This window comes from Perognathus longimembris, chromosome 1, assembly GCF_023159225.1.
Source record: "Perognathus longimembris pacificus isolate PPM17 chromosome 1, ASM2315922v1, whole genome shotgun sequence".
NCBI classification, from domain to species: Eukaryota; Metazoa; Chordata; class Mammalia; order Rodentia; family Heteromyidae; genus Perognathus; species Perognathus longimembris.
In genome coordinates this window covers 120,114,410-120,128,219 of record NC_063161.1, presented here as the reverse complement: position 1 = coordinate 120,128,219, position 13,810 = coordinate 120,114,410, and positions in this window count along the sequence as shown.

The window sequence follows — 13,810 nt, the reverse complement described above, 5'->3', positions numbered from 1 at the left end:
CTGCCTGGTAGCCTTTGAGTTAGGACATCAGCTTTTTCATTTGTCTGTAGAGTTGATCTGAACCTAAACTGGCAGCTTTCCTTTGTCTCTAACTTGCCTGTTCACCTTGGGTGTCTTAGAGATTGCAGCCTGTATGATCATGTAAGTCAATTTCCTTATAATACATTTTTATTCTCACTTAAATATACATTAGCTCTTTTTCAATTGATAACCTTAAAACAAGACTCCACTCCAAACATAGTCACACTGGGGTTAGAACTTCATTATAAATTTTGTGGTCAAATTTATGGTGTTCTTGTTTCCTTGAGAAATGAATCCCACTCCTGTAGGTGCCATCTTCTGCCTGCCCCACAAGCTTCGATCTGTTTGAGATATTTTGAACTGTTGGTAGTAAATTATCTTAGGCATTCATTTTTACTATAATATTTTTAAAGTGCTAGTACATTTTTTTACTGGTCTGAATTACAAAAGTATAAGAAAAAGCTGATGCTGAAATAATACCACTAATCTTTCTGTCCCTAAAACATCCTATAGACAATTTAAAACAAACAGATGCCTGAAAAAAAAACATGCATGTCTTCAGGAAAACAATGCTTTGCTTCTGTTTGATAGGCCCAAGTCAGTGGCAGAATGTAGAAGAGGCTTCAGCACACACCCTGTTATGCCAAGTCAACCCTAGTACACGTTCCGTCTGATTCTTTGAAATCCGAAACTGGGTGGCACATTATTTTACTTGGTTCTCTAGTTGTATCCTTGGTTTCATAGCGCTTGCAGAATTTTCTGAACTCTGATCTTTTCAAAAGAAAAAAAAACTTATCTTCTGCTTTAAAAATACTTGCTTTAGCATGTACTTAGTGGCCTGCTGGGCACAGACAATGAATCTACAGTTATTTTTTGACTTTATGCCATACAGAATGAGTAGTAGGTTTACTTGCATTGCAAACACATCTCAACAGGTTTCTCAACAGCCATTAAAACAATGTACCTGAAAAAAATTGACATTATACAAACAGGAGCTTTATGAGAGATCCTTGCCTATTTTGACTTGTAAAGGAATCAAGTCTTTAGCTCTTTTGCATTTGCTGCTGCTAGGTGCAGAATGAACATAGGCAGGCTGCAGGTGGGTCAAGATCAGCAAAGCCTAGAGCACACCTGAATTCTCAGCACAGCTCTAACAACCTCAGATTGCTTCCCACATGATATTTGCTTAGGGATGTATTATTTAGTCTGGAATATACTCAGGAATCTGTGTCTTCAGTGTGCACCTAGGCATTCTCATGCAGATAACCACAAGACTATTCTTTGAGAAACAATGACATCCAAATGGAGAAATACCTGTGGCCAATAAGTATATGGTAAAAATCACTGGTCTTTAAAGAACTGTGAATGACAATGATATGATGTATTTGAAACTTATTGAATTGGCCAAATATTTCTCTCAGGCACTGTACCCAGCACAGGTGAAAACACAGTGTGTACTCACTCTTTGCCAAATGGAGTAGGAAGGAGCTATGATTTATCTGGAGCATGGGGATGGGAATATGATGTGATGTGTGTGCATTAAGGGTATTAATAAACCTTCATCCCTTTAGCTTGAGAGAATACTTGGAGGAGGTTGTTATCATGATTGATCAGAAGTATGTACACAGTGGAAATAATACTGGTGCATAGTTCTGTGCAGTTATTTATTATGTGAGAAATAGAAATAGTTTAAGTGTCCAACATGAAAAGTACTTTAAAATCAAGGCAGGTTTAACTGATGCGATGTTATGTTGCCTTTGGGATTATATCATAGAAGGATATGTAAAGTCATGGGGAGATTATAAGGAAGTGATGTTATGTGAAAAATAAATGCATTTGTGGAAAAATTCTTTCTTCATACTTTTTGATGTTATTCAAAATCTCTATAATGAACATGTCTACATTTTAATAGTTGGAAAGATACTAATTAATGTTACTTTTGAAAGGGGAAAATTACCTTTGGCATCTGTCAGGCTGAATTTGCATATGTATCACTGATGGAGTATGATTTGGGGCATTAATCTCTTCGTTTCCAATTCCTCAACTGTAAAATTGAGTGAATGCTAACAGCATATGGGTTTGTCATGAGAATTAAGAGAGATAATTATGGAAACACACCTGACACATATCAGGAGCCTACAAATGTTGGATTTTGTATCTCCTTTCAAATCTGTTTAAATTTTTAAAAAAGGGTACTAAACTCTCTGGCCAAAGATCAATGTAAAGGAATTTATTTCTTTTTTGCAAACCATATAATTTAAGGTTGTTTCTTTTGGATCATTTTCTGGGAGAATGTTTCTTATGGCACACTAGGTACTATTAGGATTGAAAACTGGAATTTGTAGTTGGAAATCTAATTGATTAATTGCAGCCTATGGTCTTATTTGTTTTCCCTTTTGTCAGTTTTAGTAGTTTGGAATATTTAAATACTTTTTCTCCTTCTACAATTTTAATAACATAAAATCTTATGATCTTTGTCTAGAGAGGCAATAAAGCTCAGACAATTAAGATTTTCCATCTTCTTAAAATCCCACAGAGTTCTAATACCATTTTCAATTGCATCAAAGTATGAAATAACTATGGTTAAATCTAATAAAAGATGTGCCAGAGTCTAACAAAGAAAAATACAAAAATTATGGAGAAAAATTTTAGAAACATCTAAATGAATGGTGAAATGCATGGTGCTCAGGCTTCGGAAAATTTAATATAATCTATATGTCAGTTTCCTTCCAGATTAATCAAGGTGTATGTATAATGGACTTATATAGTGATCTATAAACAAGAATGTTTATATCAAGACTATTTGTAATAGTAAAAAATTGGAATGCCTGCCATTTGGGAAATGAATAAAGTTTGTTCCAAAATAAAATGCTATACAAAAAACAGGACCCAGGATACCAATTCACAGAGAGACCAAAAAAGGTCATCTTGGGAGAAAGGCACCAAAAAGTAAAACACAAACATTAATTCATATGTACATAAATTAATATCCAGACTGAAAAGAACTCCAAAGGTAAGGAAGCAAAGGTCTTCTTAATTAGTCTTAGAGCATTTAGAGGACTTCACATATGATACCATATGTTCAATCACGGGCACATCTGAAAGAAGCTGGAAGGTGGGCACAGAATGAGTGGAAAACGGGGTGGGGGGAGGGATACCGTAGAAGGGGCCCAACAGCTACAATGGGCACTGATGAGAGCAAACTAAGCAACTCAAGGGCAGCAGAGAGGAGGGAAGAAATTAGAGAAAAAGAAGGAACAGATTACACTAAGCAGAAGGAAAGAAGTGTATATGTATATATCACCCAATCTGGAAGAAATTGTTTTATTGTTAATAATCATAGAGGTCATAAGCATTGTAGACTAAAATGACAATCTCCATCAAGGGGAAGATTTTTTTTTAATGATGAAAGCAATGGGGAGGGGGTGGGGGAAGGAAGGAGAAAAATGAGGAAGGAGGTAACAAGTATGACAAGAAATGTATATGTATTCACTACTTTAAGTATGTAGCTGTAACCCCTCTGTACATCATCTTGACAATAAAAACAGAAATAAAAGCACATAAACTACAAAAAATTGCTATACACCAATGATAACAAACACTCTACCATTCCACATGGAACTGTGAATGAATCTCAGCATTATGTGGCACAAAGAAACAAACATCAAAGAATACATATTGAATGTTTTTATTTACATCAAGTTTCAAACAAGGAAAAATTTATGATTAAGAAGTGGGAGGAGTCCAAGAAAAGTTTCTTTGCTGGTTATTTTTTGTTCTTAATCTGAGTTCTGGTTAGGTGGTTATGTTGTTTATGTAATCTATCCTAATGACATGCATGTATTTGAGGATATTTGATATAAAATAAAACCTCTCTAGTTTCCGTAAGACATGAAATAAGACAAGGCACCATTCATTGTTAAAGTTAGGTTTTGTTAAAAACTAGCCTAACTGTAATCTTTGATGGCAAGGCCCAGGTATCCATTTGGGAAAGGAAAGGAACTGTAGTTATGGTGTTGATGTTGGCACAGTGGAAAGTCGAATAAGAACTCATTTCAATGAGTTTTGATTAGAGTTCGTAACAGGAGAAACAGGAGAGTAATACACATTGGTCAAACTTTACATATGAATTTCCAGCTGACAAATTTGTTTGATTCTTATACCTTAATCCATACAACAAAACTATGGTATTATATTTAACATATAAGAAAACTGTGATTCTGAGTAGATCACTGATTTGGTTAAGACAATAGGGTACTGTTTTCATTTTTTGTGGCTGCTGAAAACAAGTGACCACAAATTGGATGGCTTTAGCAACAGAAAATCCTTTCGATCCCAATACCTGAGGCCACAAGTCCAAAATCAAGGTGTTAGTACACCCATACTCCTTCAAAGTACTTTAAGGAGGACTCTATTTCCCTGTTTCTGGTGGCTCCAAGTATTTTTAATTCATATTCTCCTTTTCTTTCTGCATCAGTATCTTCTCTTCTCTTGTCAGGACCCTTAGTGTTGGATTTTGTCCCCAACTAGATAATCTAGAAAAAATTGAATTGAGATAAGATGTAGACTGGATTAAGGATCAAATCTACAAAGGCCATTTTCCAAATAAATTTACCTTCATAACTTTGGGGATTTGGGTAGTGACATGCCATCATTTATACTTTTATCACGACTCACTACAGGGATCCAGATTTGTAATTTTTTTTAAAAGATGCAAAATCAAAGCCATAAATGCAAAATCTGATGTAACTCCAAATGTAAAGCTGTCTTCCCTTCAGTAACAATGGTTACCACTCATCCTTGTGCCATCATCATACATGGCAGTTTCCAAGATATGTCCAAGACCAATGAAGAAACAGAATCCCATAGGAGTGTGCTGCCTGCCTTTCTTGCTTCTAGTAATTGTTGTTGGTTTGTGCCTCACCGAGACCTCCTTCCTAGGCTGGAGTCCTCCTACGGTCCAGGGCTTTATTGAATATAAACAGCTCACAATACCATTTTCAGGGAATTACCTTTGTTTAGATGGAAGTTGCCTCAACCCAAAAGTTACACATCTCTCACCTCAGAAACCATTATCTTACAAGTGAAACAAAAGGTGGCACTTCACCCAAAGATATTGCCAGTAGTGCGGAGCAATGTGTATTGCTTAGTTTGCTGGAGGACCACACTGAAACCACCTGAGCTGCATCTTGTTCTCCACCTTTCTCTTAAGTCTCCTTTCTAAATAAAAGAATACCTCTCTGTTTCTTGGGGACCTAAACTAAGACAATGCTTCTTTGACAATGCTTGTCTTTCCAGCCAGACCTTGCTGCTTCAAGCTCTTCATTTGTTTAATGGATATACACCGATGAAGATTTTAAAGATAGAACCATGTAGTAAGATAAATCCTGAAGTCTTGGCCCTTTGTGTTGTATTGAAAGCATTTGTGAAGCTCAGATTGGAAGATCAATGTCACTAATGCCAATGAGTAACTCTTGGAGACAGCATTCCCGCTTAAGACACGTTACTTGTTTTAATGGTGGGGTGAAATGCTCGGTTCATTAATTTGAGAATATAATTTTCTCATTAAAATGTGATCTTAGCTTAATTATACTTTATGTAGGATAGAATCTAGAAGCCCTGGATATTTCATTTTATGAGCCAAGTAAGCTATTAGTCTGGCAGGAGTATTGCTCAGGCATCTTGGCTAGCAATGTATCAGTGAACTGCTGATGGAGCTACAAAATCATGCCATCAGCTCTTTTCAAGATAGCCCCTTTATTTTAAATAAACAATATACACAAACATTTAAAAATACTGATCATTGCACACATAATCTTAGGTTCAAAGCAGACCGACTACAAACTTGGCTTGCATGTAGAAATGTTTAGGAAAAGGCTTTTAGGATTCATAAGCAGAGTTGGGAAGCGAGTGGGTATGTACGCTGCTGTCATGAGTGTGGGCTTCTTTTGTGTGGCCTGGAGTCCAGACCAGCAGAGTAAGGATGGATGCTACTGAGGCCTAAACAATTAGGAGTAGATGCTACTGAAGATACCGATTATCACCTGAGCAAGACCACCGGGTCCTAGAGTACCGTAGCTCTGGAAATTTGAGAAAAAGGAATTTATGATTCTCCTTGAGATTGACCTAGCTGCTTCCAGAGCCTCTGGTGGGCACAAATGGAGACCCATGCAGCCTCTATCAATACTACTCTACAGGCTTGCCCCTTCATTACTGGTTTGTCATAACCCCCAAACTAACTCATTGTTCACTTTTAGCTTTGGATTCCACTGCTGAGAATCTCTGTCTGTTGGTATTTGTTTGTTTAGATTCTAGGAAGGGAATCTTCCTGACAGTGCTTATCTGGCTCTGTCTTCATGGCTCCCTGGTAACTTTCAGATTCATCCTCGTAGATCAAGAGTCTACCCCAATCCTATCATCAGGGATGGCTAAGGTATGCACTGAGAAAGTACACATCACAAAAGACAGTGGCTTAAGGGTTTCCTCTTCCCCACACATGGTGGCACAATGACTGGTGTATGCAGTAACAGCTTCGAGACTTCTACAATCTACATTGCTCATCCCTCAGTGGGAGACATTGGCCTTAGAAGGGCAGAGCTCCTTCATCCCCAAGGTGATGAAGACATGATCCACTATGCTTCAGAAACAAAAGAAAGAAGAAACTTCCTTTTTCTTTGTTTTTAAAAAAAAATTTATTGTCAAACTGATGTACAGAGAGGTTACAGTTTCATACGTTAGGCATTGGATACATTTCTTGTACTGTTTGTTACCTCCTCCTTTTTCATCATTAGGGTCTCAAGACCCATGCCCCTAGGTCCAAGTCAGGAGTCTGGTTCATACTGCAGCCCTGCCAGTAAAATGCAGAGGTTCTGGCACGTCACTGATTCTTATCATGATGTTTGACTAGACCCTTTCTGGGGACTCCTTACGATATGTCTAACTCAAAACTACAGTAAAGCAGTCAAGGGAGAGAGAACGAAGTCTAGTGGTAGTCTCTCCTATTACTCTCTTGCACTAAAAAAGTTTATTCTCAACCAGGAACCCAAATGACCTCACTAAAACATTAGTTGGATCAGATGACTCTTGATCAAAACCACCTAAGGGCTTCTTAATGTTATTTAGAGTTAAAATCAAAAGTAACTAAGAACATCTTTCATGATTTTCACCCATCACCTCTTCTGCCATGTATATTTGCCTGATGTCTTCAAGCATGCTATATAGACGAGCATCTCCCTAGTGTCCCTCCCAGCTTCCCTTTCCCTTGTTTATAGTTACATATACAAAATACAAGGAGCAGTCTAAGTCACTGATAAATGTTTTATATGTCCTAATAATTTCCCCTTTCCTTTTCCAGATGGGTAGCACATGAAGCTGACCATGATTTCTTCATGCTTTGCCCATTAAAAAGTGCAAAACTAAATCTGATTAAGTGATTTTAAGATCTATGTAGACTCACAGCAGGAGAATTTTGTACCATCCCTGCAAAAATATATTTCTCTACTTGAATTTCTTTATTTCTTTTTAACTTCTCTTTACATATTATTTGTGATTTGTAAGCCTATATAATTATTTTAAAAATTAACAGTCTAAGTAAACAAATGGAATCATATAAAATTATTTAAATGTAATATGTTGTTTGTGGAGGCTTTTCGTTTATATGTGATGTCTGCAGCAGTTTCTGTCTTGAATTTTTCTTTCTTTACATAACATACTTCAGGAGTAAAATCACTTGTAGAAAGAACCACATGTGATGTAATTTGTTGGTTGTACCTAGCAGTGTGCTAAGAGAGGCCATGTGCATGCTGGTAATCACCGTCAATTGTAAAGTGGCTCTTTGAAGGTGATCTGCTGGGCATGAGCAGGAGAAATTAAACAACAGTCACAAAAATCCCATAAAAGAAAGGAGCAGCAGCATCTATCTGGTGAAATGCACTAACCCAGGAGGAGAGGAAGAATAAAGACACACAGCCGAACTCTGGAAACTGCAGGAGTGCATATTCTGGTTAGGATGTAACTCTCTAGACATCTGTTGGTGACATCTCCAGTCAGACATGCATCGTTGGAGGGCTCTGTAAATTAGATGGGGGACAGTTTAATGGTCTGCAAAGCAGCACATTGAGCCAGCTCAGATAACATCTTCGAAATAGGGCAAGAGAATTAATTTAGGTGGGAGGAGAGAGCGGCTGGATTGGCCAGTGGAAGAAGGGGCTCTCCAGGAAGGAGCCCTTGGAGGTAATGACCTTGAACACTGGGGTGGGGTGGAGAAGGTGGTGGGCTGCTTTGTGTGTTTCAGGGAGGATTAAGCCAATGATACAGGGAGGAGCACAGCCTAGGAAACAGAAGAGGAAATTGTCCTTACGCAAAGAAGAAAATTAAAAAGTGGGATAACAAAGAACAGAAGCATTATGAATTAAAAATAAAGAAATCCACAACAGAAGCATTTTCTTCCCTGTGCGCTCCACTTCTGTAAGAATAGGCAGGAATCTATTACAGCGGACCCTACATGTTTTCTTTTTTTAAAATGTAAAATTTATTAAATTATTAAACTTATTGCAAAGGTGATGTACAGAGAGGTTATAGTTACATAAGTCAGGTAAAGAGTACGTTTCTTTTTGAACAGTGTCACCCCTCCCTCATTTTCTCCCACTTTTTCCCCTCCTGATAACAGCATCAGATACTGTGCAATTGAGATCCACAAAGTCAATAGAAACAAAGTATGAAACGGGGTGAGAAAAAGGTGAACTTCTGAAAAGCTGAGAAAACTTTGGAGGAAGCTTCTGCCTCTGCCTGGTTATGGATTTAGGCAGCATTTGTTGGGGTTTGGAAGAATAGTTAATATCAGGGATACATGATACACAGAAAGCAGATTAAATAGCTCCTGGGGAAATAAAGAGACACTCCAAAGTCTGTTCCTTCCACTTGTTTCCTTCACACTGTTGTCCTCCCTTTGGAGCTGCTCGTTACTGAGAACAGAGATGGGAAGCTCTTTTGGGAAGGTCTCAAAGATGAGAAATGATCAGAGAAGAAACTGAGGGATGAGGAACCAAGGATTTTGTCCAGAGACTGTGGTATAGCAGAAATAGTAAGACATAGTCATGTCCCTATTTTTTCATATGCAGGTATGAAAAAGACCTGCTGTTCTATCTCTAGCAAAGCATAAGTATTTTAGACCACATATTGAGATTTTGATCTATACTGGATTTCTTTGTATGATTGGTCAATCATTGATTAGACCTACAGTGTCTTATCTGATGGCTGCTGACATTGTGCCTCATAACTTTATAATGAGTTCTTAGAAACTGTTTTTGCTAAAATGTAGTTCACAAATTACCTAAAAGCAGAAAAGTCTAGCATCTCAGATTCCATTTTGCATCTATTTTCTTTTTCTGAGCCATTTTCTTTCAGAGACACCTTGGCTCTCAGAATATACAGGACCTGTCCATATACCTTTATTACAAGGGACCAAAGCTACCCCCAAGAAACAGCAGAAACTTCAAGGTTGGGCCACCCCCCAAGTACAGGTAATGACATATGATGATAAGGCTGCACCCTAAAGCAGGAGTAATTATCTCATGGGTGTTGAGACTCAGGTCTTAAACCTGAAATATATGACCTCTCTCTGAAAATGATCAGCTGCCATCATTTAAAAATAGTCAAACATGGGGCTGGGAATATGGCCTAGTGGCAAGAGTGCTTGATTCGTATACATGAAGCCCTGGGTTCGATTCCCCAGCACCACATATATAGAAAATGGCCAGAAGTGGTGCTGTGGCTCAAGTGGCAGAATGCTAGCCTTGAGCAAAGAGAAGCTAGGGACAGTGCTCAGGCCTTGAGTCCAAGGCCCAGGACTGTCAAAAAATAAAAATAAAAAAATAAAAATATATATATAGTCAAACAGCAGCTATTGAATTCCTTCCTGTCAAATTGTTCCTAAATTTTTTTTTACTTAGCAACTGTACTGAAAATCCTGAGCTGCGAAACATCCATGCTGGGTTCCACTCTTATCAGCTAATTGTTACTCATTATGTCCAAGAATGGGGAGGCTAGTTGGAGTGTCCAGAATGGTCCTCCTTTGAGAATCCTTGTATCTATTTCTCTTCCCACAGTGCACCTGTTTAGGGTCAGAGACTGCCCACAACAGGCAATGGACAAATGAAGAATGTCTTAACTGAGTCTGTTCACATGGGTCCTGGAAGGATGCCTGAGGTCTTTACAGGGAGCAAGAAATCTGAAGAGAGGAGCCCTGAGCACTGCACTGGGCTGCTGTAGCTGCAGTAGTCCTGAGGCTACTGCTGTTGCTTCCTTCCTGGGCCTCTTTGATGGTCAGCTTTACAAGTGTGGCCTCTAGCAATGCAGCTAAGAAATTCTCACCTGAGTGTGAAAGGAGCTAATCCAGAGCCCTGCTTCTCAAATCAGTGTTAATCTTCTCAAGCAAATGTGGCTAAAGCATTTGGCTCACACCTCAAGCCAGTCATTTCTCATTGCCTGCCTCTGGCACAGGAACTGAGAAGCAGAGAATCTGGCTGAGGGGGGGAAGTCAGAGGTGCCAGGCAAGCCATGTAGATTAAGAAGCTGGGAGGGAATCCAGAGAGGACCCGTGGCTCAACTCCCATTTGCTGGCACCACAAAGGAAGGACCAATGAGGAAGCTGGGAGTCATTTGCTCATTACTGGCTTAATTCCCTCATTCCCTCATTTGTGAAGTCCAAGAAACAAGCAAGCCCCATAGATACCAACCACAGAAAGTTAAAAGAAATTGTATTTCCCCTTAGAAACTTGGCAGTTCATAACCAAAGAGTCTTCTGTAGATGGAATATTAGTTTACAATGTGCCATGTATTTATGGCCATGATCAACTAGAAGGCACCAAGGGAATGATAGTTCCAAAGGTGTTATGGACCCACAGAGGTCAGTGCATTTAAAATTTCACCCTGAGCCTCCCCTGATGATCCATTCCTTCCCCTCTGGCAGCTGGAACCACTTTATAGTCAGATGTGGTTTCTTCCTTATGGCCAGTGAACCTCAAAGTACAGCTATAGGGTAGTGTGAGCAGAGGGAAACTCAGTGGCTGGAACAAGCCACCATTCTGGCACCCTGACATGCTGATGAATTCTCAGTGAGCCATGGATAAGCAGCTGCCATCTTTCTAGTCCAAGCTTAATAGGAGATTAAGACAAGTGGGAGTGGACAAGAGCAGGGTGGTGGTGGTGGTACTGATGGTAGAAACTAGATTTACAACCTGAATTAAATATCTGCAGTTAAGAGAATCATTTAATATCCAGATAAAAACATAATAGGTTAACATTCTACAAACCAGGTATCCAGAACACTCATATCCCCAAAGACAATTTGTATAATGTTGTGGTTTTTACTTTTTTGTCAGTATTTGGAATTTGAACTCAGGGCTCTGTACTTGTTAGCCAGGTGCTTTCCTGCTGACCCATCCCATGCCTCCAGTCCTTTTTGCACTGGTTTTTATTTTGTTATTTTTTTCCTTTTTTTTTTTTCTAATTCTTTCCCTTAGCTTTTTTGCTCAAGGCTAGTGCTCTACCACTCGAGCTACAGCTCCACTTCCAGATTTCTGCTGATTAATTTGAGATAAGAGCCTCACTGGCTTTCCTGTGTGGGGTGGCTTTGAACTGTTATCCTCAGACCTCAGCCTCCTGAGTAGCGAGAATTACAGCCATGAGCCGCCAGCACCTGACTTCCACTTTTTATTTTTGAGATAGGGTCTTGCTTCCTGCCCAGGCTGACTTTGAAATGTAATCCTCAAATTTCTGATCTTAGGCTCCCACGAAGCTAGTGTGACAGGCATGTGCCACCATGCTCAGCTATTGGTTGAAAAGGGTCTCACAGACTTTTCTGCCCAGGCTGCTATTGGTTGAAAGGGGTCTCACAGATTTTCTGCCCAGGCTGCTGCCCTCAAATCATGTTCTGATCTCAGCATCCCAAGAAGCCAGGATTACAGGTGTGAACCAATGGCACCTGTCTGTGTTCTATGTTTTGTGTTCATTTTTGATCAGCTAGTTAAATAAAATCAAACTTGGCTTTCCTTTCATTAAAGGATGGCTTGGTACCTTGGCCTTGTTGACATGCATGCCACCATGGAGGCAGAGATTTTCCAATCTTCTTGTGTAGGGTCTATTGAATTTGATGCAACTCTAGTGTTCAGAAGAATATGGTATATGATATGAAGTAGCAAAATTTACTTTTTAATAATGGTATGTGTTTCCAGACTTAGAGTGAAACATCTGTTACATGCTTAGCAGATGGGCAAACCAAGATGAACTGCGAAGCAGACCCTGATTTTATAGCTATGGAAACTGAGGCTCAGAGTGGTGCAACAGATCTGAGGTCTGGGAGGAGGCCTCCTCATTCCAGCACCCCTGCCCTCAACTGGCTTGTTAAATCTCAGCTTTTCCTGGTCTCCTACATTATTTACTGAGCCCTGACATTTTGCCATGTGTTGCTGGAGATGGGGCCCTCGGGGCTGACAATGATAGAAGTCAGATTGGCAGGAGGAAGTGGTACCAGGACTCTCTTGTCAAGAGCCAGTCAATCCAGACACCTGAAACAACCCTGAGGTACCAAGCAAGAAGGGAGGTCTTTAGGAGTGCGGGAGAGGTGGTGGTCTGTGTTTCCCAACAAGCTGTGAAGTTTATTCAGAGCCTTCATTTTATTATAGTCTGGGAAGGTACAAGCAAGAGAGGAGAGAAAAGAGGAGAGGGGAGGGGAGAAAAGGGAAGGGAAACGGAGGAGAGGGGAAAAGAGGAGAGGAGAGGAGAGGAGAGGAGAGGAGAGGAGAGGAGAGGAGAGGAGAGGAGAGGAGAGGAGAGGAGAGAGGAAAGACAGGTTTATTCCACAACAATGAAAGGTTCAGGGTTGGCTTCATTCAGAGAGTACTAAGGAATGTTGCAAATATCCTCCTAAGGAGATATGTACCAGGTGGTAAAATTAGTGCTGGGCTACATCCTGCTCAGGAAGCCATCATTCATAACAGTGAAGGGTATGGTATTGCAGGGGCTGCTGTCTGTGTGTAATATAATGTGAAGAGGAAAGCTTGAATTTTGCAAGCTTTACAGTTTCACTAGAAAGCAGGTGACCTTGAAGAGTTCTTCTTCCTAAGTCTTGATTGTTCTTATTGCTGAGTTCCTTTCCTGTTTAATCTCAGAACAAAGCAGTAATGAAGGGATTTTGCAAAGTGTACATGAATTTTGGAATTGCTCATGAACTGGAGAATGAGTTCAGTGTCTAGCAATGGGAAATGTCTATTGGTAACACAGGTACAAACTCCACCTGAAGACAATTCATGAATCTACCTATGTCATTAGCCACCTACTTACTCAGCCTTGATTCATTCGTTCTGTCATTGAATACATATTGCCATTGACCATGAACTACTCAACCAAGTACTGGGGATGAAGATCCAAAGGCCATGGTTCCTTGTCTTCAAATGGAGAAAATGACAAAAACCAACGAGGTAGCATAGAAAGGCACATATGTCTGCGGAAAAAATATGTACAAGCTGTAGTACAGACACCAGGGAGGATATGACAAGGGAAAGAGAAAATATTCTGGCAGGAATTCATTAAGGACAGCCAGATGGCATATCTGAACAGGTCTACCTAGATGGTCCTCATGTTAAATAGATTGAGGCCCAAGTATGAAGCAAGAGAATGTTGGTGATGGGGCTTTATACATGGACGACAATGACTACTTGTTGAGTTTTAGGTGGAATGTGATGGTGTCTGGACTAAGCTGTGGGAAAGGCCCTATAAGCATTCCAGCAAG